Genomic DNA, 24542 nt, shown 5'->3' on the forward strand with positions numbered 1-24542 from the left:
TTAGTGATACCCTCATTGGATTTGATGAAATCCTCAAAGGGCTCTTCAGGGACCTTTTTTTTCTTGCACATAGCGATTATCAAGTTAGAAAATAGGAGGTTACCCCGGTTTCTTTTGGCGCACTCATGGATTTGCTAGAAGATGAGTTCTCCAACATTAATTTTTCTCACGTATATTATTGAGTGTAAAAGCATCAGTCTTTTCATGAACACGGTTGTGTTATGAGATGTTGGCATAAGTATTCCTTTGAGAAAATGATTCCACAACTTTACCACCTACTTAAGAGCTCGGCGATTGACTTTCTTCCTTGTTGGTGCATTCTCTTCGAACTTAGTCCACCCGAAGTAAAGATCTTCAAGTACTTCGTCGTACGTTTCTTGGTCTGCCTCAGCCATAAATTTCTTATGTTGCTCATCCATTTTCCCCAACTTGAAGTATCTGTTGAGTGACGAAGGGGAAAATCAGAGGAGTTTCCCTCGGACATACACCGTGTGGTTGGATGGGTCTTCGAGATGGGCGTAGAACTCTCTGACCATTGCTGGTGCTACAGCTTTGGGGTGGCGAGAAAACTTCTCCTAGTTGTGTTTCCGAATCAAGTCCATGACCTCCGGTCCAAATAGCTCTTCATCCTCTGATGTAAAGACGAACCGTCTTCCAAATATTCTTGTCATTTTAGGAGGTTTTTGAAACGTGCCTCGGCTTTGGCTGTTTGGAATCTCTCAAAGCTTGGTGTTGGGGTTGGGTTTTTCTTCGATCTTGCCATGATATCTTTTTGGTGGAGTAGGTTTAGTGGTGGAGATGGGAGAATTTTTGTTGAACGAAAGAAATTTTTTTCTTGTTGTACAGAGAGAGTGTGGTACGATGAAGAAGATGAAGTTGAGGGTGGTTTTTGTGGAAATTAATGGGTGGTTTCTTTGGGGTAATTTGGTCAAAACACGAGGGGAAATGATTTGGCATTTATTGTTTGATATTTGATTGGACGTAAAGTTGGGGAAAAATACATCCCCTCTTTTAATTTTTCCATCCAAATTTCTTGCCTTAGGGTTTTCTCTCATTTCATGCGAGAACTATCTCCCCATGCTGCCACGTGTGCTCTGCATGCCTACAATAAATAAATAAATAAAACAAAATGGTTAATGAATGCATAAAATAACTTAATTTATTTATGTACAAAATTCAAATTTTCGTTGCCTAGGCAACGAATTTTGTTCAAGTAAGTAAGCCAAACTCTTGGGCATCATGTGTCGTTGATTCTAGTTTATCTCGCATAACTGGGGCTCCTTTGTATTACTTTAGCCTTTGGCCATTCATTTTGAAAATAGAACCATCGTCTCGGTTCTTGATTTTTATTACCTCATTTTTATGAACTTGATGTACAATGAACGGTCCTAGCCATCATGACTTTAGCTTGTCTGGGAATAACTTAAGATGTGAATTGTAGAGCATTACTTGTTGTACTGAATAAAATTTCCTAGGCAATATTTTTCTGTCATGCCATCGTTTTGTTTTCTCTTTGTATAGGCGGGCATTTTCGTATGAGTGTGCTCTAAATTCATCAATCTTGTTTAGTTCCAAGAGTTTTTTTTCTCCAACAAGATGAGCATCCATGTTTAACTTTTTGATGGCCCAGTAGGATTTATGTTCAAGTTCCACAGGCAGATGACATTCTTTTCCGTAGACCAGTTTGAACGGGGACATTCCCAGCGGTGTCTTGAATGCTGTGTGATAAGCCCATAGTGCTTCATCTAGCTTTTGTAACCAGTCCTTTCGACTTGGGTTGACCACCTTCTCAAGGATCTTCTTGATTTCTCGGTTAGACACTTCGACTTGTCCATTAGTCTGAGTGTGGTATGCCATAGCGATCCTATGTCGCACTCCATATCGTTTCAATGCCTTGGTAATTAATTTGTTATCAAAATGTGTGCCTTCATCACTAATGATAGCCCATGGTGTTCCAAAACGTGTGAATATGTTTTTTTTCAAAACGTTTAGCACCGTCTTAGAATCATTTTTAGGTGTTGCAATGGCTTCAACCCACTTGGATACATAATCCACTGCCAAGAGAATGTACAAATCTCCAAATGATGTAGGAAAGGGTCCCATGAAGTCTACTCCCCATACATCAAAAATTCAACCTCCATAATATGTTCCCTATTCATTGCCATCTATCACATGACTTGTAGAATTCATGCGCATCTTTGAACAAGGTTGGCCAATAGAATCCGGACTAAAGTACTTTCGCCGTTGTTCTCATTACACAAAAGTGCCCTCCATATGGTGACGAGTGACATTGATGTAGAATTTCTTTATGCTCTTCTTCTGGAATGCATCTTTGAATTATTTGGTCTCAACATTGCTTGAACAAAAATGATTCATCCCAGTAATAGTGTCGTACATAATGTCAAAACGTTTTTCGACCGTGGCTGGATAAATTAGGAGGAACAATACCACTAACAAGAAAGTTAACTATGTCAGCATACCACGACATTGTCGTGACAAATAAAATTTTCTCATCAGAGAAATCCTCTTGAATTTCTATTATGTCATGACAATCAGAATTGTTATATAGTCTAGACAAATGGGTTGCTACTTGATTTTCTGTACCCTTTCTATCTTTGATCTCTAAATCAAACTCTTGTAGTAGTAATATCCATCTGATTAGTCTACGCTTTACATCTTTTTTATTGATCAAATATTTAATGAAAGAATGATATGTATGCACAATTACCTTAGTGCCTATTAGATATGGCCTAAACTTATCGAATACAAATACTACCTCTAAAAGTTCTTTTTCAGTGGTAGTGTAATTTACTTGTGCATCATTAAGAGTATGGCTAGCATAGTTGATAACATGAAAGATTTTACTTTTTCGTTACCCCAGCACTGCTCTGACTGCATAATCACTAGCATCGTACATTAGCTCAAAAGGTTTGTTCCAGTCAGGTGGGACAACGATTGGTGTTGCTGAAAGTTTTTTCCTTTAAATTTGTAAAGGCATTCAGTCAATCATTAATAAATTCAAATATATGATTTTGTTGAAGTAAAAGACACAAGGGTTTAGAGATTTGAGAAAAATCTTTTATGAACCGCCTGTAAAAGCCTGCATGTCCAAGGAAACTGTATACACCTCTTACGTTGGTGGGTGGGGGAAGGTTTGCAATTACTTCCACCTTGGCTTTATCGACTTCAATGCCTTGACATGAAATTTTGTGACCTAACACTATTCTTTTGGTTACCATAAAATGACATTTCTCCCAATTTAGTAGTAGGTTGGCTTCTTCACATCATTTCAGTACCTTAGATAAATTATCGAGGTATCGATTGAAATCGTCACTTGAGACGTAGAAGTCATCCATAAATATTTACATACATTGTTCAACCATATTTGAAAATATTGCCATCATGCATCGTTGGAAGGTAACTGGAGCATTACATAGCCCAAACGACATTCGGCTAAATGCATAGGTACCATATGGGAATGTGAAAGTAGTCTTCTCTTGATCCTCAGGTGCTATGGCTATTTAATTGTATCTGAGTATCCATCGAGGAAGCAATAAAATGTTTTTCCCGCTAACCTGTCGAGCATTTGGTCGATAAAAGGTAGGGAAAATGGTCTTTCTTGGTGGCTTTATTAAGCTTCTTGTAATCCATACATATGCGCCAGCCCGTGATTGTTCTACTAGTGAGGAGCTCGTCATGTTCTCTCGTAACCATGGTCACACCATCCTTATTTGGCACAAATTGCACCGGCAAACCCATGAACTATCGGATATAGGATAAATCACTCCCGCATCCAACAATTTTATAATTTCCTTCATGACTACCTTCTTCATGATCGGGTTGAGCCTTCTTTGGGGCTTCACCGAATTACTATGGCTATATTATAAATTGATTTTTTGTATACATATGGTAGGGATAATTCCCTTCAAGTCTGCCATTGTCCATCCTAGAGCCTTTTTGAACTGTGAAAAAACATTCAACAAACTATTCTCCTATATGGAGGTTAGATTGGCAGAGATTATCACATATAAAGTTTCATTACTCATTAAGTATGCATACTTCAAATGTGATGGAAAAATTTTAAGTTCCAATTTGGGTGCATGTTGTAAAGATGATTTTGAAGAAATAACTTCATCAAAATCTAAGGGTTTGAATTTCATACCTGATCTATTATGAAGGAGCCTTTATCCTTCCTTTAACTTTTCTTCATATTCTGCTTTGGTGTCATTTTCAGGAAACCCATTGTGTACCTTATTCAGATTTTTGTTGCCAAGGCCATAACTCTCAGAATTATCTTATGAAAATAAGTCGCCTGGGCTAAGATTTTCTTGTTTGTGCATCACAGTTATAGGGTTGTGACACAAAACGTTGTATTCCTCTAGCTTTATAGATTCATCATGGCCAAGAGTTGTTTTTTCTTCCTCTTCTGTTGAGTCCACTTTTCTAATGCATTGGCATTCCTCTGAGTCGTCCACATATTTCATGGAATTGAAGACATTGATTATGACGTTTTGCTCTCCTACTTGCATTGCGAACTCTCCCCTTTTGTAATCTATTAGGATTCTTCCAGTGGCTAAAAAAGGTCGTCCCAGGATGATGGGTGCATTTTCATCGGCTTCACAGTCCAAGATGAGGAAATTAAATGGAAATACGAACTTGTCCATCCATACTATGACGTCTTCTATTCTGCCCTCAGGCCGCACATAAGATCAATCGGCCAGCTATAGAATAACTGTGGTTAGACAAGCATGATATCCCTTCAGCTTCATAAATATGGACTTTGGTATCAAGTTTACACTTGATCCCAAATCAACAAGAGCTTGTCCTTCAAAGTTATTACCAATTGAACATGGTATTATAAAACTGCCAGGGTCTTTTTATTTTCGTAGGAGTTTGCTTATTGCAGAATAGATTTATGTTGCTGTGGCAATATGTTCTACCTTTCTCTTCTTCGTAACGATGTCCTTAAGAAACTTGGCATAGAAAGGCATTTGTTCGATGGCTTCAAGTAAGGACACATTGATATACAAATGGTCCAGAACATCAACGAATTTCTTGAACTGGATGTCATCATTATGTTTCTTAAATCGTTGAGGAAACGGTGGTGGAGGTCTCACATTATCTGCTGTTGGTGCTGAGGAATCTCTGGCCTTGGCCATGAATTTCTCATTATCTGGACGATGTTTTTCTGAGCCTTCATCATTTTCCTTCTCTTCAAACGATTCATCTAGTTCCTCATTTTCAGTTTGATCCTTTGGTTGTGTTCTGCCAAGGTGAGGATTGTTTAGGTGTTCTCCCTTATACTTTTCATTTTGTTTGACTTGTGTTCCACTCCTTAGTGTAAGTACACTGTATTGCTCCTTTCCATGATGCTTAGTGATTTTAGTATCACTAGGGAGATTTCTTGTGTGTGATAATGAAACGCCGTAGCAATTTATCCCACTTGATTTTCTAATGCTCTTAGAGATGAACTATGGCTTTGTAAAAGTGCAGCTTAGCTTTGTAACAAATTTCCTTGGTTTTTAATTGTTGCAGAATGCTCGTGCATTAAGGTCTTTTTTGAGGCAATGACATCTTTTGTCGAGGTCATAAATTTCTGCAATGACAACTCCAATGAGTTAGTATTAGAATTAGTATTAGAGGTATAAGCTTTACCTTTATTATTTTGCCGGGGCAGCTGATGATGCTGATTCTGAAAATGTTGATGGTCTGAATTATTCTGCTGTGGCCTGTTGTAATTTGCTACTTTATTACTGTTCCCTTGATTACTCCATGAAAAGTTTAGATGTTGTCTCTAACCAAGGTTGTACATGTTTGAATTGGGGTTATTATTGCTCCGGTTATAATTGCCCACAAAATTGGTGGATTCATGGTTTTTCGGACATTCACTCTCATGATGGGTGTTGTGACAAAATATTCATACGTTATTGGTCACCTTGACTTCTCTTACCTCATTAGGATGTTGCAAATTCTTTAACATATTAGTAATGGTAGAAAGCTGAGCAGTTACTGAATCCTTACCATCTAAGTCATATGATCCAGATGCTTTTATGTCTGTCCCCAATCTTGTATTTGGGAATTGATAATCATTATTTGCTATCCTGTCGATGATATCAAAGGCTTCTTCGGGTGATTTGTCAAGTAAGGTGCCATTTGCTGAGGCATCTAACATCATTCGAGTAGGTGCATTAACTACGTTGTAAAACATCACTATTTGAGTCCAGTCATGAAACCCATGGTTGACACATTTACAAAGTATATTTTTATACCTATCCCAACATTCGTATATTGATTCATAGTATCCTTGGAAAAAACTTGCAATATCATTGCGAAGCTGTGTATTCATATTGGGTGGATTATATCAAAGTAGAAAACTCTTGTATAAATCTGCCCATGACTCCATTGAGTTTGAAGGAACTCCATTGAGTTTGAAGGAACTCCACTGAGCCAAGCTCTCGCTCTATAGCGTAGGGAATAAGGGAAAAGTTTTAGTTTAAGCAGATCTTCATGCACTCCTTGTTGTTGAAATTAGTGGCATACTTAAAGGAAAGTACGAATATGCTGTCTAGCATCCTCATTAGGTGAACCACCAAATTATCCAATAGAATTTATCATATTGAACATCAATTTAAGCTCAAAATGAATTGCTTGTATTTCAGGTGCCACTATGCCTGGATTGAGATCATCAAGAATTGGATTCAAATGATCTCGTATTGCTCTTGGTCTTGCAACTTGAAGATTAATTTCTACATCGGGATCGTCGTGATCTCCCATGTTGTTGCCTTGTATTTATAGTTGATTTAAATATTCTCTGGTTCATTGGTCACATCGTCTCTGTCTGAACAACTGTTCAACTTCAGGGTCGAATGGCTCCAATGGATTACCATCAGATCTCAGGGTCATGCAATAATAAAAACCTACAAAAGGAAATAAATACGTTATACTAGATAAATATAAGGTGACAAAAAAACTTGTTACGCGAATAAAAATTTTATCCAGTAATATAGGGTAAGTGAGTATCGTCTCCTCAGGGATTGGTTGAAAGTTTTTAAGCTCTATAACTAGAACTAGTTGTCACAAGTTAATTCCTACTATTTTGTCAAACTAAAAACTTTTATTAATAAAAAAAGAAAATACTATAATGTATGAGTGCAGAAAAGTTTGGTCGAGACAAAAATAAATATACAGACTATTGAAATAAATCAAAACAAAGACAAACGTTGATTTAAATATAATTCAAACAACCTCACATATTCACACTTACTACAGAGTACTTATGTTAATATTTTGCATTGACAACAATTATTCTAAGTCCAGAATGAATTATTATGACTTGCTTAAGCTGCTCAATAGGATTACAAGGTATTCCTAGACGGTTGCTATGGCAATACTACTCAGCGTTAACTACAACCCTTGGTTTGTCAAACTGTTGTTGTAGCAATAACTCTCAGCATGAATTATAGTCGTTGTTTATCCTACTCTAGCGTCTATCCTTTTTAGTTGATTGAAACCCGCTCCTTATCTCTAAGGTAAACAATTTAGAACATCACCATCCCAAATCCATTCCATTGTTCACGTAGATCTATCTTAATTCTCTTGAATCTAAGAATTACTATATAGACAAAAGGCGATCTCTCGACGCTCTTCCATTGCCAAGACATGTTTTACCAAGACCCCAGGCAATCACTCGAAGCTCTTATAGTGTCAAGGTAAAATATTCAAATAATGAACAAAATAGTCATGAGCAAAAATCATAATTCATCATTCATAAAATAGAAAATAATTGTCTAGGCAAAAAAAAGATTAACACCAAGTAAGGCAGTTATGGTGCTATCAAAAATTCATCCAAGTATCATCGTTTAATACAACCCCAAATATGTAAAGAAATTAAGAACAAAGGAAGAACAACTCCCAAAACCGGGGGCTCTGTCGTGACAATTCTAAACAGCATCGCGCCTGTCTTGGTCATCAGCCTCTCTCAAGACCTAATCACCACTCTACTACAGTCTGGCTATGGAGGACACCAAGGAGGATCGGTTGGTAAATAGTGGGGAACTACTGCAGTTGCTCGCTTACACCTTCAGTAAAGCTCTCTTATCTTCCTCATGTCCTCCTTCTTTGGCGGCTACGATTGGATATTTATAGAGAGGAACTCCTAGGGTTTCGCATGATTGGAGATTTCTTAAATAACCTTTATTATTCGTCCAGACTAAAAAAAGAAAGGCGGCTGGAGGCTTCAGAATATTTAAGGCTTGCTTGCACGTGAAGGAGGTCATTTAGCTGGCATGTGACATAGGCGATTTCTTCATATCCGCTTCAGACTTTACAGATAAACCTTGCCTTGGCGAGATAAATCTGCTCCTCACGTTCTTCTCTGTCCCATTGGCCCTTGCAAATTATGTTGTCACGACTGAAATGATCTTTCTCTGTAAGTTTCCTGCACATACACAATCCACACAAATCCTTCCTCCTCAGCAACATCAGTTAAACCAAATAAATCTTTCCGAAGCAAAACTTATCCACCACAAGTAAATATAACCTAAATACAACTAAATGCAACTAAAATGTTGTGCATACTTTGTTTAGACGAACAATAACTTAAGTTAAAGGACTAGAAATTGAGTCTTTTTACGGAGTTATCATATACAATCCACCCAACATGAATACACAACTTCGTAATGATATTGCAAGTTTTCTCCAAGGAGACGATGAATCAATATATGAATGTTGGGATAGGTATAAAAGCTTACTCCGTAAATGTGTTAACCATGGATTTCATGACTGGACTCAAGTAGTGATGTTTTACAACAGAGTTAATGCACCAACTCGAATGATGTTAGATGCCTTAGCAAATGGCACCTTACTTGACAAATCACCCGAGGAAGCCTTTGATATCCTCGACAGGATAGCAAATAGTGACTATCAATTCCCGAACACAAGATTAGGAACCGAAAGGAAAACATCTAGAGCATATGAATTAGAGGGTAAGGATTCAATAGCTGCTCAACTTTCTACCATAACTAATATGCTGAAAAAGTTGCAGCGTCCTAATGAGGTAATAGAAGTCAAGGCGACCAATAACGCATGTATATTTTTTCACGACAACCATCATGAAAGTGAATTTCCAAAAAATCATGAGTCCACCAATTTTGTGGACAGTTACAACCGGAGCAATAATAACCCCTATCCAAACACGTACAATCCTGGTTGGAGACAACATGTGAATTTTTCATGGGGTAATCAAGGAAACAATAATAATCAAGCAGTAAATTACAACAGGCCATAACAAAGTAACTCAGACTATCAACATTTTCAGAATCAACATCATCAGCTGCCTTGGCAAAACACTAAAGGTATAGCTTCTTCCTCTAATACTAATTCTAATACTAACTCATTGGAAGTTTCATTGCAGGAATTTATGGCCTCGACAAAAGAATTCATTGCTTCAACAAAAACCTTGATGTACGAGCATTCTACAATAATCAAAAACCAAGGAAATTTGTTACAAAGCCAAGCTGCACTTTTGCAAAGCCATAGTTCATCTCTAAGAGCATTGGAGAACCAAGTGGGTTAAATTGCTACGACATTGCATTCTCGCTCGCAAGGAAATATCCCTAGTGATACTGAAATCATTAAACATCATGGAAAGGAGCAATGCAATGTGCTTACACTAAGGAGTGGAACACAGGTTAACCAAAATGACAAGTTTGGGGAGAACAACCAAACAATTCTCGCCATGGCATAACACAACTAGAGGATCGAGCTGAAAATGAGGAACATGATGAATCGCCCAAAGATAAAGAAAAGGATGAAGGTTCAGAAAAACATTTCCCAGATAATAGGAAATCCATGGCCAAGGCTAGAGATTCCTCGGCACCAACGACAAATAATGTGAGACCTCTACCACTATTCCCTCAACGATTAAAGAAACATAATGATGATATCCAGTTCAAGAAATTTGTTGATATCCTGGACAGTTGTATATCAACGTGCCCTTACTTGAAGCCATCGAGAAAATGCCTTCCTATTCCAAGTTTCTAAAAGACAGTGTTACAAAGAAAAGGAAGGTAGAAAATCTTACCACGGCAACAGAAATTTGTTCGGTAGTAGGCAACCTCCCACCAAAACAAAAAGACCCTGGAAGTTTTATAATACCATGTTCAATTGGTAATAACTTTGTAGGACGAGCGCTCGTTGAAAATGTTGGACTCAGAAGAATGCCAATGCATTAAAGAAGTGGACTCAATAAAAGAGGAAGAAAAGGAAATTCTTGGTCACGATGAATTTCTAAAACTAGATGAATACAATGCTTTGTTCCACGATTCAATAACCATGATGTACAAACAGGAAAATCTTAGCCTAGGTGAATTATTTTCAGAAGACTATTCTAAGAATTATGGCCATGACAACAGTAGTATGAGTAAAGCACACACTGGGTTCCCTGAAAATGACACCAAGGCAGAATACGAAGGAAAGTCGAAGGAACAATCGAGTCTCCTTCATACTAGATCATGTATGAAATTTGAACCTTTAGATTTTAATGAAGTTAAGTCTCCAGAATCATCTTTACAACATGCACCTAATCTAGAACTTAAAACCCTGCTAGCACATTTGATGTATGCATATCTAGGGAGTAAGACCAGTGATAATCTCTGTCAATCTAACCTCCAAATAGGATAATAGTTTGTTGAATGTTTTCTCACAGCACAAAAAGGCTCTTAGATGGACAATGGCAAACTTGAAGGGAATTAGCCCTACCATATGCATGCACAATATCAACTTAGAAAATAGCCATAGCACTTCGGTGGAATCCCAAAGAAGACTCAACCCGATCAAGAAGAAGGTAGTCATGAAAGAGATCATAAAATGGATGGATACGAGAGTGATCTATCCTATATCTGATAGTTCATAGGTCAACCCGGTGCAATGTGTACCAAAGAAGGGTGGTATGACCGTGGTTAAAAGCGAACATAACGAGCTCCTCACTACTAGAACAGTCATGGGCTGGCATATATATATGGATTACAGGAAGCTTAATAAATCCAGAAAAAAGACCATTTTCCCCTACCCTTTATCGACCAAATTCTCGATAGGTTAGCAGGAAAAGCATTTTATTGCTTCTTTGATGGATACTCAGGATACAACCAAATAGCCATAGCACCAGAGGATCAAGAGAATACTACTTTCACATGCCCATATGGTACCTATGCATTTAGACAAATGTCGTTTGGGCTATGTAACGCTCCAACTACCCTCCAAAGATGCATGATGGCCATCTTTTTAGATATGGTGGAAGAGTTCATGGAAATATTTATGAATGATTTCTCCATCTCAGGTGACGATTTTAACCAATGTCTTGGAAATTTAGCCAAAGTACTAAAATGATGTAAAGAAGCCAACCTAGTACTAAATTGGGAGAAATGCCATTTTATGGTAACCGAGAGAACAGTGTTGGGTCGTAAAATTTCATGTCAAGGTATTGAAGTCGACAAATCCAATGTGGAAGTAATCACAAACCTACCTTCACCCACTAACGTTAGAGGTGTACGAAGTTTTCTTGGATATGCAGGCTTCTACAAGCAGTTCATAAAAGATTTTTCTCAAATCTTAAAACCCTTGTGTCTTTTACTACAGCAAAATCATCCATTTGAGTTTACTAATGATTGTCTGAATGCCTTTACAGATTTGAAGAAAAAACTTTCAGCAACACCAATTGTTGTTCCACCTGACTGGAACAAACCTTTTGAGCTTATATGCGATGCTAGTGATTACACAGTTGGAGCAGTGCTAAGGCAACATAAAAGTAAATTCTTTCATGTTATATACTATATGAGTCGTACTCTTAATGATGCAAAAGTAAATTATACCACCACTGAAAAAGAACTTTTAACAATAGTACTTGCATTTGATAAGTTTAGGCCATAACTCGTAGGCACTAAAGTAATTATGTATACAGATCATTCTGTCATTAAATATTTGATCAATAAAAAAGATGCAAAGCCTAGGCTAATCCGATGGATATTATTACTACAAGAGTTCGATTTAGAGATTAAGGATAGAAAGGGTACATAAAATCAAGTAGCAGACCATTTGTCTAGATTAGATAACAAAATTGATTCTCGTGACATAACATAAATTCAAGAGGATTTCCTTGATGAGAAAATTTTATTTGTTACGACTGTGCCGTGGTATGCTGACATAATTAACTTTCTTGTTAGTGATATTGTTCCACCTGATTTATCTAGCTAAGGCCGAAAAAAGTTTCGATATGATGTGCGATACTACTACTGAGATAAATCGTTCCTATTCAAGCAATATGGAGACCAAATAATCCCAAGGCGTGTCCAGAAGAAGAGCACGAGGAAATTCTACTTCAATGTCATTCGTCACCGTATGGAGGGCACTTTGGTGCCATGAGAACAGCGGCGAAAGTGCTTCGATCCGGATTCTATTGGCCAACCTTGTTCAAAGATATGCATGAATTCTACAAGTCATGTGATAGATGTAAACGAACAGGGAACATATCAAAACGACATGAGATGCCATGGAAAAACATTCTGGAGATTGAACTTTTCATCGTATGGGGAATAGATATCATGAAACCCTTTCCCACATCTTTTGGAGATCTGTACATCATCTTGGCAGTGGATTATGTATCTAAGTGAGTTGAAACCATTGCAACTCCTGAAAATGATCCCAAGACCGAGCTCAAATTTTTGTACAAGAACATATTCACACGTTTTCGAACACCACGAGCTATCATTAGCGATGAAGGCACACATTTTGATAACAAATTAATTGCCAATGCATTGAAAAGATATGGAGTGTTACATCGCATCGCTATGGCATATCACCCTCAGACTAATGGACAAGCTGAAGTCTCTAACTGGGAAATCAAATGAATCCTTGAGAAAGTGGTCAACCCAAGTCGAAAGGATTGGTCGTCAAAGCTAGATAAAGCACTATGGGCTTATCGCACAACATTCAAGACACCGCTAGGAATGTCCCCATTCAAACTCTTCTACGGTAAATAATGTCATTTACCTGTGGAACTTGAACATAAAGCCTACTGGGCCATCAAGAAGTTAAACATGGATGATCATAATGCTGGAGAAAGAAGACTCTTGGAGCTAAATGAAATTAATGAATTTAGAGCACACGCATACGAATACGAAAATGCTAACCTATACAAAGAGAAAACAAAATGATGGCATGACAAAAAAATATTGCCTAGGCAATTTTATTCTGTACAACAAGCTCTACAATTTGTGATTTAAGTTATTCCCAAGCAAGCTAAAGTCACGATGGTCGGGACCATTCACAGTTCATCAAATTCATGACAATGGAGCAATAGAAATCAAGAACCCATAAGATAGATCCATTTTCAAGGTGAACTGGCAGAGACTAAAGGAATACAAAGGAGCACCAGTTATGCGGGACAAACCGACATCAACGATGCATGATGCCCAAGAGTTTGCCTTACTTACTTGAACGAAATTCGTTGCCTGGGCAACGAAAATATAAATTTTGTACATAAATAAATTAAGTTATTTTATACACCCATTATCTTTTTTGCTTTATTTTAGTTTTCTTTATTTATTGTAGGCATGCAAAGCGCACGTTGCAGCATGGGGAGCAAGTTCATACGTGAAATAAAGAGAAACCCTAGGGAAAGGAAAATATGGGTGGCATAATTAAAGAGAGAAAGTATCTTTTCCCCTACTTTACATCCAATCAAATATCAAGCAATCAATGCAAAATCTTTTCCCCTATTGTTTTGACTGAATTTCCCTAAAGAAACCACCCATTCACTTTCCAAAAAAACACCCTCAACTCCACCCTCATTATCGTGCTTCACTCTCTCTACTTCAAGAACCAAAATTTTCCTTCAACAAAAACCTCCCCAATCGCCACCACTAGATTCACCGTACCAAACAGGTATCATGACCAAATCGAGGAAAAGAGACATTCGGACTGGAGGTCATGGATGTGATCCGAAAGTATAACTGGGAGAAGTTTGCTCGCCACCCCAAAGCTGTAGCACCAGCGATGGTTAGAGAGTTATACGCTCATTTATAAGATCCTTCCAACCACGTTGTGTATGTCAGAGGAAAACTCCTTCAATTTCCCCTTCATCACTCAACAGATATTTCAAGTTGGGGAAAGTAGAGGAGCAATATAAGAGATTTGTGGCTGAGGTAGACCAAAGAACTTATAACAGAGTAATCGATGATCTTTGTTTCGGGTGGGCTAAATTTGAAGGGAATGTGCCAACAAGGAAAAGGGTCGATTGCCGAGCCCTTAAGCCGGTTGTAAAATTGTGGAATCATTTTCTCAAGGGAAAATTATGTCAACATCTCATAACAAAACTGTGATCATGAAAAGAATGATTTTTACACTCGATCATATACGGGAGAAAAATCAATATTGGAGAACTCATCTTCGAGTAAATCCATGAATGCGCCAAAAAAACAGGGGTAATCTCTTATTTTCTTACTTGAATACTGTAATGTGTAGGAAAACGAAGGTCCCCGAGGAGCCATTTGAGGATTTCATCAAATCTAAGGAGGGACTCACCGAAAAGAAAGTACTAGAATTGATGAGTTTTGATGACAACGCCCCGCATTAAGGTCTGGAGAGAGGAGCAAAATCTATTGTCGCAACTAGAATGGCAGAAGTGGTCACGTACACACGAGAAACACGTGAGAAGATAGAGTGCCTTGAGAATCACATTGAAATCTTCTTCGGATACATCAAGGCACGGGACGTACAACTCAACGCCATTTTCAAGGAGTTGCTCCCGATCATAAATGATAATTTGCCGCCTTTCCCCAACGTCATTCTGAAGCACACTGCTGGCGACAATACATTCCAAGCCTCGACAATACATTCCAAGCCTCGACATTGAATGTTCCCCCAGAGGTACCCACAGACGTTCCACTACTGGCCACTCATGTCTCGCTTATAACAGAGGAAGGCCATGGCGACACAGACGAATTCCTCAGCTCTTCCTCGTTCTCAACCTCCAAAAGCACTCAAGACACTCCACCTAACTTCTTCACGGATAAAGATTTCACTCCAGATTAGGCCCAACCCGAGCAAGCTCCAGTACAGTCCCCCATCCGTCAGGCAACGTTAGTCCCCAAAACAGCTCAAAGCCAAGCTCCAGTTCCTGCACAACCGACTCCTACTGAAGAACAAACACCAGCATGAGCTCGAGCACCAAGAGACGCATCAAGTGAATGGCATGATGTGTCCTTCAGCCATCACCTTCGACAATAACAGCAGTAGATTCGGGATTAGAGAGTCCCCCTCCCCCTAAACGATGCCGAACAAGAGTGTCCAGTCAAGCCACACCATCGCAGTAAGATCGCATTTTAAATGTTTTAAAAGCATTTGCATATAGATACATGTAGTTAGTTTCCATGTATTGACGACAATGTATCCCTCAAGTTTGGGGGAGGTATTGTAACATACTTTGTTAAAAAGTAAGCAATTGATGATATTTGACTAAAAATTTTGGTTGTCATGACATAAGCATGTTAAGTTCACTTTTTGGAATGGATTAGGGATGCCCGATAATGAATGCATAATTTGAATGCCTAGGCCATAATTATTGTTCAAGACTGTATAAAGAAAAGAACTAATCCTAGGCTTTATTCCTTAAATATTTACAAACATGATTGTAGGTTGTCTCTGCTTAAGGTAATAAGTAAAATTTGTAGGAGAGAACTTTCGGCTTTCCAAGACATGGAAAATATTTTAAGCTTAAGGTTAAACTCCTTAGAGTTTAAAACTTGAAGAATAAAAGGGACACTCCTCTACGCAATGGCATAATTAGAAAAACTCCAAAAATAATAAGAGTTGTCGAGGCATATGAGTGAATGAAAGTAGTCACATGATGACTCTACTCGACTAGCTTGGGAGTGGAAGGTATGCTCCCTTTCACCTAGAGTGTAGGAAGGTAGATGTGATAAGCTGACTCCTAGAAAAAACGTTGACAAATAACTAGGAGTAAAAACTAAGCCTGACAAATAATTTGATACCTTGACAAACCAGAAGTACTTACTTTAAGTTTTCTAAATACTTTAATGCATAGACTGATTACAATAACGCACACACAATAGCAAGGGATCCTGACTAGGGAAGGGACTTGACTGATATGACAGTCAAACATGTTGAGGCCAACCTTTTTGCTGAGGGCTGAAATCTCAAACCACATGATTTTCTTAACACTGCTTTGCAATGAAAATTTAATTTTTTTCTAGCCATTGTACATTGCTTGAGGACAAGTAATAGCTTAAGTTTGGTGGTGTGATAACTCTATAAAAAGACTCAATTTCTAGTATTTTCACTTAAGTTATTGCTCGACTAAACAAAGTATGAATAACATTTTAGTTACATTTAGGTTATATTTGCTTATGGTGGATAAGTTTTGCTTCAGCAAGATTTATTTGGTTTGATAGATGTTGTTGAAGAGAAAGGGTTTATGTAGATTGTGTATGTTTAGGAAATTTACTGAGGAATAACATCTCAGTCACGGTAACATAATCTGTAAGGGCCAATGGAATAGAGAAGTTAAAGAACGTGAGGAGCAGATTTATCTCGCCAAGGCAAGGTTTATTTGAAAAGTCCGAAGCGGATATGACAAGATCGCCTATGTCACAAGCCAACTGTACGACTTACTTCATGTGCAAGCAAGCCCTCAAAACTTTGACAACCACCTTTCCTTTTTAGTCTGGACAAAACAATAACATGCATTTAAGGAATCTCTACTTATGAGAAACCCTAGGAGATTCCCTTCTATAAATACCCAGCCATAGCTGCCAAAAAGGGGCAAGGAAGTTAGAAGAGCTTTACTGGAAGTGTGAGCAAGCAACTGAAATACTTCCCCACCATTTACCAGCCAACCTTTCTTTATGTCCTCCATAGCCAGAGTGTAGTAGAGCGGCGATCAGGTCTCGAAAGAGGCTGATCGCCAAGGCAGGCACGGTGTTGATTAGAATTGTCATGACAGAGCCCCCGGTTGTGGGAGTCGTTCTTCCTTTGTTCTTAATCTCTTTATGTATTTGAGGTTGTATTAAAACAATGATACTTGGATGACTTTTTGATAGCACCATGACTGTCTTACTTGGTGTTAATCTTTGTTTTGCCTAAACAATTATTTTTTGCTATATGAATGATGAATTATGATTATGATTATGATCATGACTGTTTTGTTCATTGTTTGAATATTTTACCTTGACATTGTAAGAGCTTCGAGATATTTTCTGGGGTCTTGGTGAAACATGTCTCGGCAATGTAAAAGCGTCGATAGATTGCCTTTTATCTAGACATTCATTCTTAGATTCGAGAGAATTAAGATAGATCTACGTGAACAATGGAATGGATCCGATATGGTGATGTTCTAACTTGTCTACATTAGAGATAAGGAGCGGGTTTCAATCAACTAAAAGGGATAGACGCTAGAGTAGGATAGGCAATGACTATAGTTTACGCTGAGAGGTATTGCTACAACAACAGTCTGACAAACCAAGGGTTGTAGTTAATGCTGAGAAGTATTGCCATATAAACCATCTAAGAATACTTAGTAATCTTGCCGGGCAGTTTAAGTGTGTCATAACAATTCATTATGGACTTAGAATAAATGTTTGGCAATGCGAAAGATTAGCAGAAGTGCTTTGTGAAAAGTCTGAATATGCGAGGTTATTTGAATTATATTTGAATCAACGTTTGTCTTTGTTTTATTTCGATAGTCTACATATTTATTTTGTATCGTCCAAACTTTTCTACAATCATACTTTATAGTATTTTCTTGTTTTATTAATAGTATTTTTTAGTTTGACAAGGTAATAGGAATTAGCTTGTGACCGCTAGTTCTGGTTGTGGTGAATCATAGAAATATTCGACCAATCCCTGATGAGACGATAAGTCACTGACCCTGTAGTACTTGATTCGACTATGTATACTTGCACAGAATTACTTGCCTTAGCATATACATTTACAAGCGATCAAAACCAATCACGTCGGGCCTTGTCATTTGGGACCACCTCCGTAGCAAAATGGCTCGACTTATTATACTCAACCTCGTACTCATGTACTGCTCGATCACCTTGTTTCAAATTTAGGAACTTTAATAGCATTTCCCATTTGAACTGTTCACCCACATTCTTGTTCTTGAATTCTTACAAGAATAATTGCTAGGTCACTTCCTCCGGTAGTGCATTCATCTTAGTATTTGACCACCAAACTCGAGCTGATCCTCTAAGTAAAGATATAATACCATCCAACTTTTCTAGATCCGAATAGTGAAGACTTTCGAGCATTATTATAACATCATTTAACCAAAACTCAGCCTCTATAGGACCTTCACCCTATTCTCCCCAAAACTCTGGAGCTCCCAAGCTCTTCAGCTCTTTTGGGATCAACATTCTTGGTGCTGGACGAACAGGGGGAGGCGGAGGAGGTTGAAAATGGGTCAATATAGCGTCGAGAGCTTGCATAAAAGCTCCAAACTATGGTATCAACATCCCTTGATGTGCAGGCGCACTAGAGTTTTAAGATGGGACCGGCTACTCACTATTAGCCTCGTAACTTTGGCTACCAGCCCCTTCTCTCATCTCTTGTTCTCCCGCTCTACACGAGTTTGAGGATTCTGACATCTATTAGAACATGCATAGTAATAACATTACAGTTAGTAAGGAGTGTCATCAATTACACTCTAATGACACCATATCAGTAACCTTGACAATCTTAATGACATGTAATCCCTTTTTCTCATTTCAGTTGAACTTAGAGAATAGACTAAACATGTAGCTCTAATGCCAATAAATGTAACACCCATCTCACGTATACCTTTCCGTAGATAAGATACGGATGTCACATTACTTTTTAAAACATTGTGTCATTTGAAAACCCGTAAAATTTTGTTTCAATTTTTAACAACCACAAAGTATGATATTCATTGAAGCAAAATACTAAAACTATCACTTTAAATACATTACAAAATATTTACTTTAGTTTCATTACATGCCAATTAAGTTTTCAAAATGAATAAGATTGTCCCAATGTTACTGACGAGTCAACCTTTAATTGATGAAAGTTGTTACTGTTGCACTCCTTACTTGGCAAAACCTTGATTGTTCCCTACGCGTGAATTCAACACACGTTAAGTATTTACTTAGTGTGAGATAATATTGTAAAAATATCACAATTTATACATAAGTATTTTATGACTATTGAATGAAAAATTAAATTTCAAAATCCATAAGGACCAGATAAGCCTTTCTCAGTTAAACCATAATTCTTTCATACAATTATCAAAATTATTCTTAGTAGGCCTAACATACCTATCCTTCTATATATTTTCCCCCATTATTCTTTATTGCCATGTGTACATTAAATGAGAAAACACTATACATGTATTGCACCAAAGAGCCAATTGATCATGTATCTTTTATAATCATCATGGGTGGCACCTTAAATATGGTTAGTACACCGTTTTGTATTTCATTTAAGGCATCCTTTCATGCCCGTTATGTATTGTTTACGTTTTCCTTTATGACATCCATTTATACCAATTATGCATTGTTGTACATTTTATATATTTGGCATCCTTTCATACCACTTATGCACCGTTTATATCAAAATACATTATAAATCCTTTAGTCTTTTACCCAAAGGGATTTAGCCATTCATCTAACTTGCATAATTGAAACTTTTCTGCCAAATGCACAGCTAGGCCATTAATCTTTTACTTAAATGTATTTAACCTTTCATCTAACTAGCATAATTGACACCTTTCTTCCAAATGCAAAACTAGGCCATTAATCTTTTACTCAAATGTATTTAACCTTTCATCTAACTGGCATAATTGACACCTTTCTGCCAAATGCACAACAATTCCATTAATATTTTACTCAAAGGTATTTAACCTTTTATCTAACTGGCATAATTGAAACCTTTCTGCCAAATGCACAACAAGGCCATTAATATTTTACTCAAAGGTATTTAACCATTCATCTAACTAGCATAATTGAAACCTTTCTTCCAAATGCACAGCTAGGTCATTAATATTTTACTCAAAGGTATTTAATCTTTCATCTTACTGGCATAATTGACACCTTTCTTCCACATGCACAGCTAGGCCATTAATCTTTTATTTTAGAACTGTTTTTACACTAATAATTATTCATAATATCACTTTCAATTTATTATAAATTCTATAATTTGTATACTTGTACCAATACAGTAATTCATATTCTTAATACAATTTACTTGGATTGCACACACACTACCAATACAGAAATTTATAAACATATTATGAATTTATTATTTTTTGCACACATAGTGCCATTTGGTAATCACCACACATATAGTAATCAACATAAATTTATAACTATCATAACACATAAGTGCATAATGAATGTACTCACCTGGTAATCCCAACTAATAAGATACAATGATGTCTGGTTAATCAATAACTTTATCATTCCCATTTTTCTTGCTAGATTCGGGAGCTTGGTTACGATCTACACAAGCATCCATTAAGTACACATAACGTACCAATGTTAGTATACTCCTTACCATTATACTTTAATAATTTTCAAAAGTACCATTATTTCAATTTCTATAACAACTTCAACCTATCTTGTAGTTCCTAGCTCAATAGTATCGATACTACTACCTTGGTATCGATACTTCTATACTAAGGTACTGATACTCCCTTTCAGTATCGATATCATTTTTATATTGTATGTTGTATGGTATCAATGCCTTTCTTTCAGTATCGATACTACTATACTATGGTACCAATACTCCCTTTCAGTATTGATACCATTTTGGCATTCTGGATCCATGGTATCGATGCTTCCTTTTGTTAGTATCGATACCCCATCAGTATCGATACCACTTGCATCGGTACCGATACTGTTTGTCACATTTCTACCTATTTACAGCTATAGTGTTAGTACTGTTCTATCAATACCGATACCCTTACCCAGATTTACCATTTTTCAGCCCGACTTTTACTAAATTTTCCCCTCTAATCTCTTACTTTTATCTTCAACAATATTATTAAACTTTTCTTGACTTAACCCCACTAATTTAACCTCTTATAACATTTAGAATCTTCATAGAACACTTCAACTCAAAAATCATATCATTTTTCTAAACATGTTTTTAATCATACCTCATGCTTGTAATATCTTATTCAATCCTTTGACAAGTCAATTCTACTAATAAACCTCAATAAAAAATTGTATATCAACATATCATTCAAAAACCCATTTCCTTAAATCTTATATAAAAACTCCCCCACTTAGTTTTAATCTTCTTTAATACTTCCTTAAGCCTTCCTTAAGCTTACAAATCACTTAATGTTACAAGAGCAACCCAAAATTTAAAGGAAGAACTAACTAATTGAAGTTTACCTTATACTCTGGAGGAGAGCACTACCTTCGTGAAGAAGAAGAAGAGTAGAAAATGACTTACTTTCCTCTTTTTCCCCTTTCAAAATCCCTAATATGGAATATATTAAAAAATCATTTTCTCTTTTAAAAGAAAAAAGTGCTCTCTTAATTTATCTATTGTTACAAATTATTCTAAACACTAATCTAAATCATTTCTTCATCTTTTACCACTTATTCAAATAAATCTTAAATTTTCAAATCTTTTCAATAAAGTCCCTAACCTGATATTTGGGATATTACAATTTTGTTTTTACACCAAAAATTGATAATAATCATTTGTGATAATACATTTGTCACTATAATTAAAATGTATAATTACAAATAAAATTTGTCACAACATATCTAAATATCATTATTTGATGTGACAATTTTTTCTATCATATTTACTAAAATTTTTTTGTTACGAAACTTGTCACTAGGAGTTTAATTTGGCGCCAAAAAAATGGAGGTAAACATTTGTGAAAAATATTGGTAACAAAATTTATTTTGTCACCATATATTACACATGTTTGCTAATTGTGACGGATTATTATGAAGATTTTAGTTTTTTAATTATTGTATTTTTTTAATTTAATGTGATGGTTATTTATGTTTTCACAGAAAAACTATTAATAGTGATAAAAATATTTTTGATAAAATTAAATTTATCACAATAGTATAAAATTTTTGTAGTCTCAGCTGGATGGCCATGCTCATTCTTTCAGTTATATACGTCACTGTTTTCAGGAAATCTTTCCTACTTTACATTTTTTGTTAAGATTCTCATAAATTCTATAAATTTTTACTATATACAATGATAATGATTATTAGCATGAGTCCAAATGTGTCTCGGCAATCATATATATCATAGAAATGAATTTTGAACAATCCCTTGAATGAGCAGTATGATAAATACTGTTGAACGTCCGATGAGATTGAACGGCACAAGAACAATGCACGAACGTTAAGTTCAGGCTGCCACTCATGACAAGGGAATGCCTTCCCGAGCAGGTATGAAGTGCAGAGAATGTATCGCACAACGCCTGCACAGTTGAGGGAGTCTGGGCCGTACACTGGCTTATATTCAGACTTTTCAGGCCATCTTCGTCATTGTATCTACCTTTCATCGACTTCCACATCAAACCTTTGTTCTTCATTCGGCTTTGAGCCAGCGAGTACATCGCGCTGTCCGTTATGTTACGGCAATAGTACAGTCCGAGAGACCTCAGATGGACACACACGTTTGCTAAAGCAATCACGCTATCATCTGCAGTAACAAGTTCATTATTCTTCACCTATATATCTTACATCGCATCATGGAATGGCAAATAACCACCAAAAGCAAAGGAATACCTGTTATGCGCATGCAACCGCACAAGTCCAGGCATCGAAGATCGGGGCATCCGTACGCTAAACTCATGACTCTGTGATCACCAACATTGTCACACCACCCCATATTTAAAGATTGCAACGCATTGCAGTTTCGTCCAATAGCCTGTGTGGATAATCAATTCAAGCAATTCTTCATCTTTCTTACAGGCAAGCAACATCTTTTTTCATCAGCAAGCAAACAATAATCCATCTTAATATTGTTTTCATATACCTGCAATGCATGGTTGGTTGCAGCTTTAATGCATCCGCGGAGGTTTAATAGTTTTAGTTTTAGACAAAAGTTTGTCAAATACGCAAGAGCTTCGTCGCTGAACGACGTGCATCCACTGATGTTAAGCCTGTTAAGGTCCAGGTCCTGAAACTTTTGCTGAGGTCCAGGTCCTGAAACTTTTGCTGAGGTCCAGGTCCTGCAGATTGTGACAGAACTTCGAAATCCTCTTGACAGCGTCGTCCTCCTGCTGCGGATTCTCTTGGCGCAATATCAAGGTTTGCAACTTGATGAATTTCGGCGCAAGAGACGGAACCAAGTTATTCATGTTTTTTCTGCACCTAAAGTAAGATTTTAGACAACACAGCTATCAGGAAGAGCCGAAGAGGGATAGAAAGACACAAAACATAGGTCCTACTTTTAACTTATCAAAGATGAGGCCAGAAACACAAACAAATCTAAATGCAGCTAAGCAAACTACCAGAATCGATGCTTCCTTGAGTTGAGATTCATGTCCATGAACCGTATCGAGAAGGTGCATGCAACCTTACATTATCCCTAATCTTACAACTATCTGAGTCAGAGAGATGATAATAACATAAAAGCAAAAAAATGTAGCAAAACATAAACATGAAACAATTGTTGACAAACAAAAGCTAAAAGAGAGCATATACCATGAGAGACAGAGTCGTGTGAGGCCGAATGAAATTGCATCCCTCCAGCCACTACAAACACCAGAAAGAACGTTAGCCGTCTGATCATCAAGGAGCGAAACGATTCTTAACAGCAGCTCCACTGGGATATCTTTCCACTGGGTGATCCCCACACCATTCATCTCAACTCCCTTACACGCAGTGTTTCCAACTGCAACCATCATCAGCTTCACAAAGCATAAGTCCAAGTTTTCGTTTCCCACTTTTGCTTGACCAATCATTTCCCACTTATATGTATATGTTTCCAAATGGATTATAGCTCTCGTGCCTATAACCAGAAATAAAAAAGAACAAAGTTAAAAATTAGAGACATCGAATTCAGTGAGTGAAAGACAAGTGTTTAGAAAGAACAACAGAACCCATGTGACAAAGCCTTGAGAAACTGTGAGAAATGTAAAAGAGGGTTTTATTTGATTGTAAACTAAACATTTCTAGCAAAACAAGAAGTCACAACTTCATAGGAACTTGAACCTGCTTCAAAATCAGCAGCTCCACTTCACAACAAAAGCAAAAAACGGAATCAAACAAGAGATGATTCCCAGTAACAAAGAATGAAATTCTGAGAGATTCTGAATATGATCAAATGCCTTATCTTTCTGGGTTTTCTTGCAAAATTCAATTGGCGTTTTGCTTTTGTTTGTGATTTCTGGAAGAGATAATGGGTAGAAGCAAAGGAGGGATGAGTTTATAAACAAAAAAGACATGAAAGGAAGGAAAAGCGAGGGAGAAAACATAGGAAGGGAGAGTTTGCGGCATTAGAAATGCCACGTGTCCAAGATC

At 37.0% G+C, this 24542-nt stretch overlaps 1 pseudogene; it reads right to left on the minus strand.

Annotated features, from left to right (window-relative positions):
* Positions 1-22276: 22276 nt before the first annotated feature.
* On the minus strand, positions 22277-23983 carry LOC120215619 (annotated as a pseudogene).
* Positions 23984-24542: the final 559 nt, after the last annotated feature.

This window comes from Hibiscus syriacus, unplaced genomic scaffold, assembly GCF_006381635.1.
Source record: "Hibiscus syriacus cultivar Baekdansim isolate YM2019G1 unplaced genomic scaffold, ASM638163v2 tig00110126_pilon, whole genome shotgun sequence".
Lineage (NCBI taxonomy): Eukaryota > Viridiplantae > Streptophyta > Magnoliopsida > Malvales > Malvaceae > Hibiscus > Hibiscus syriacus.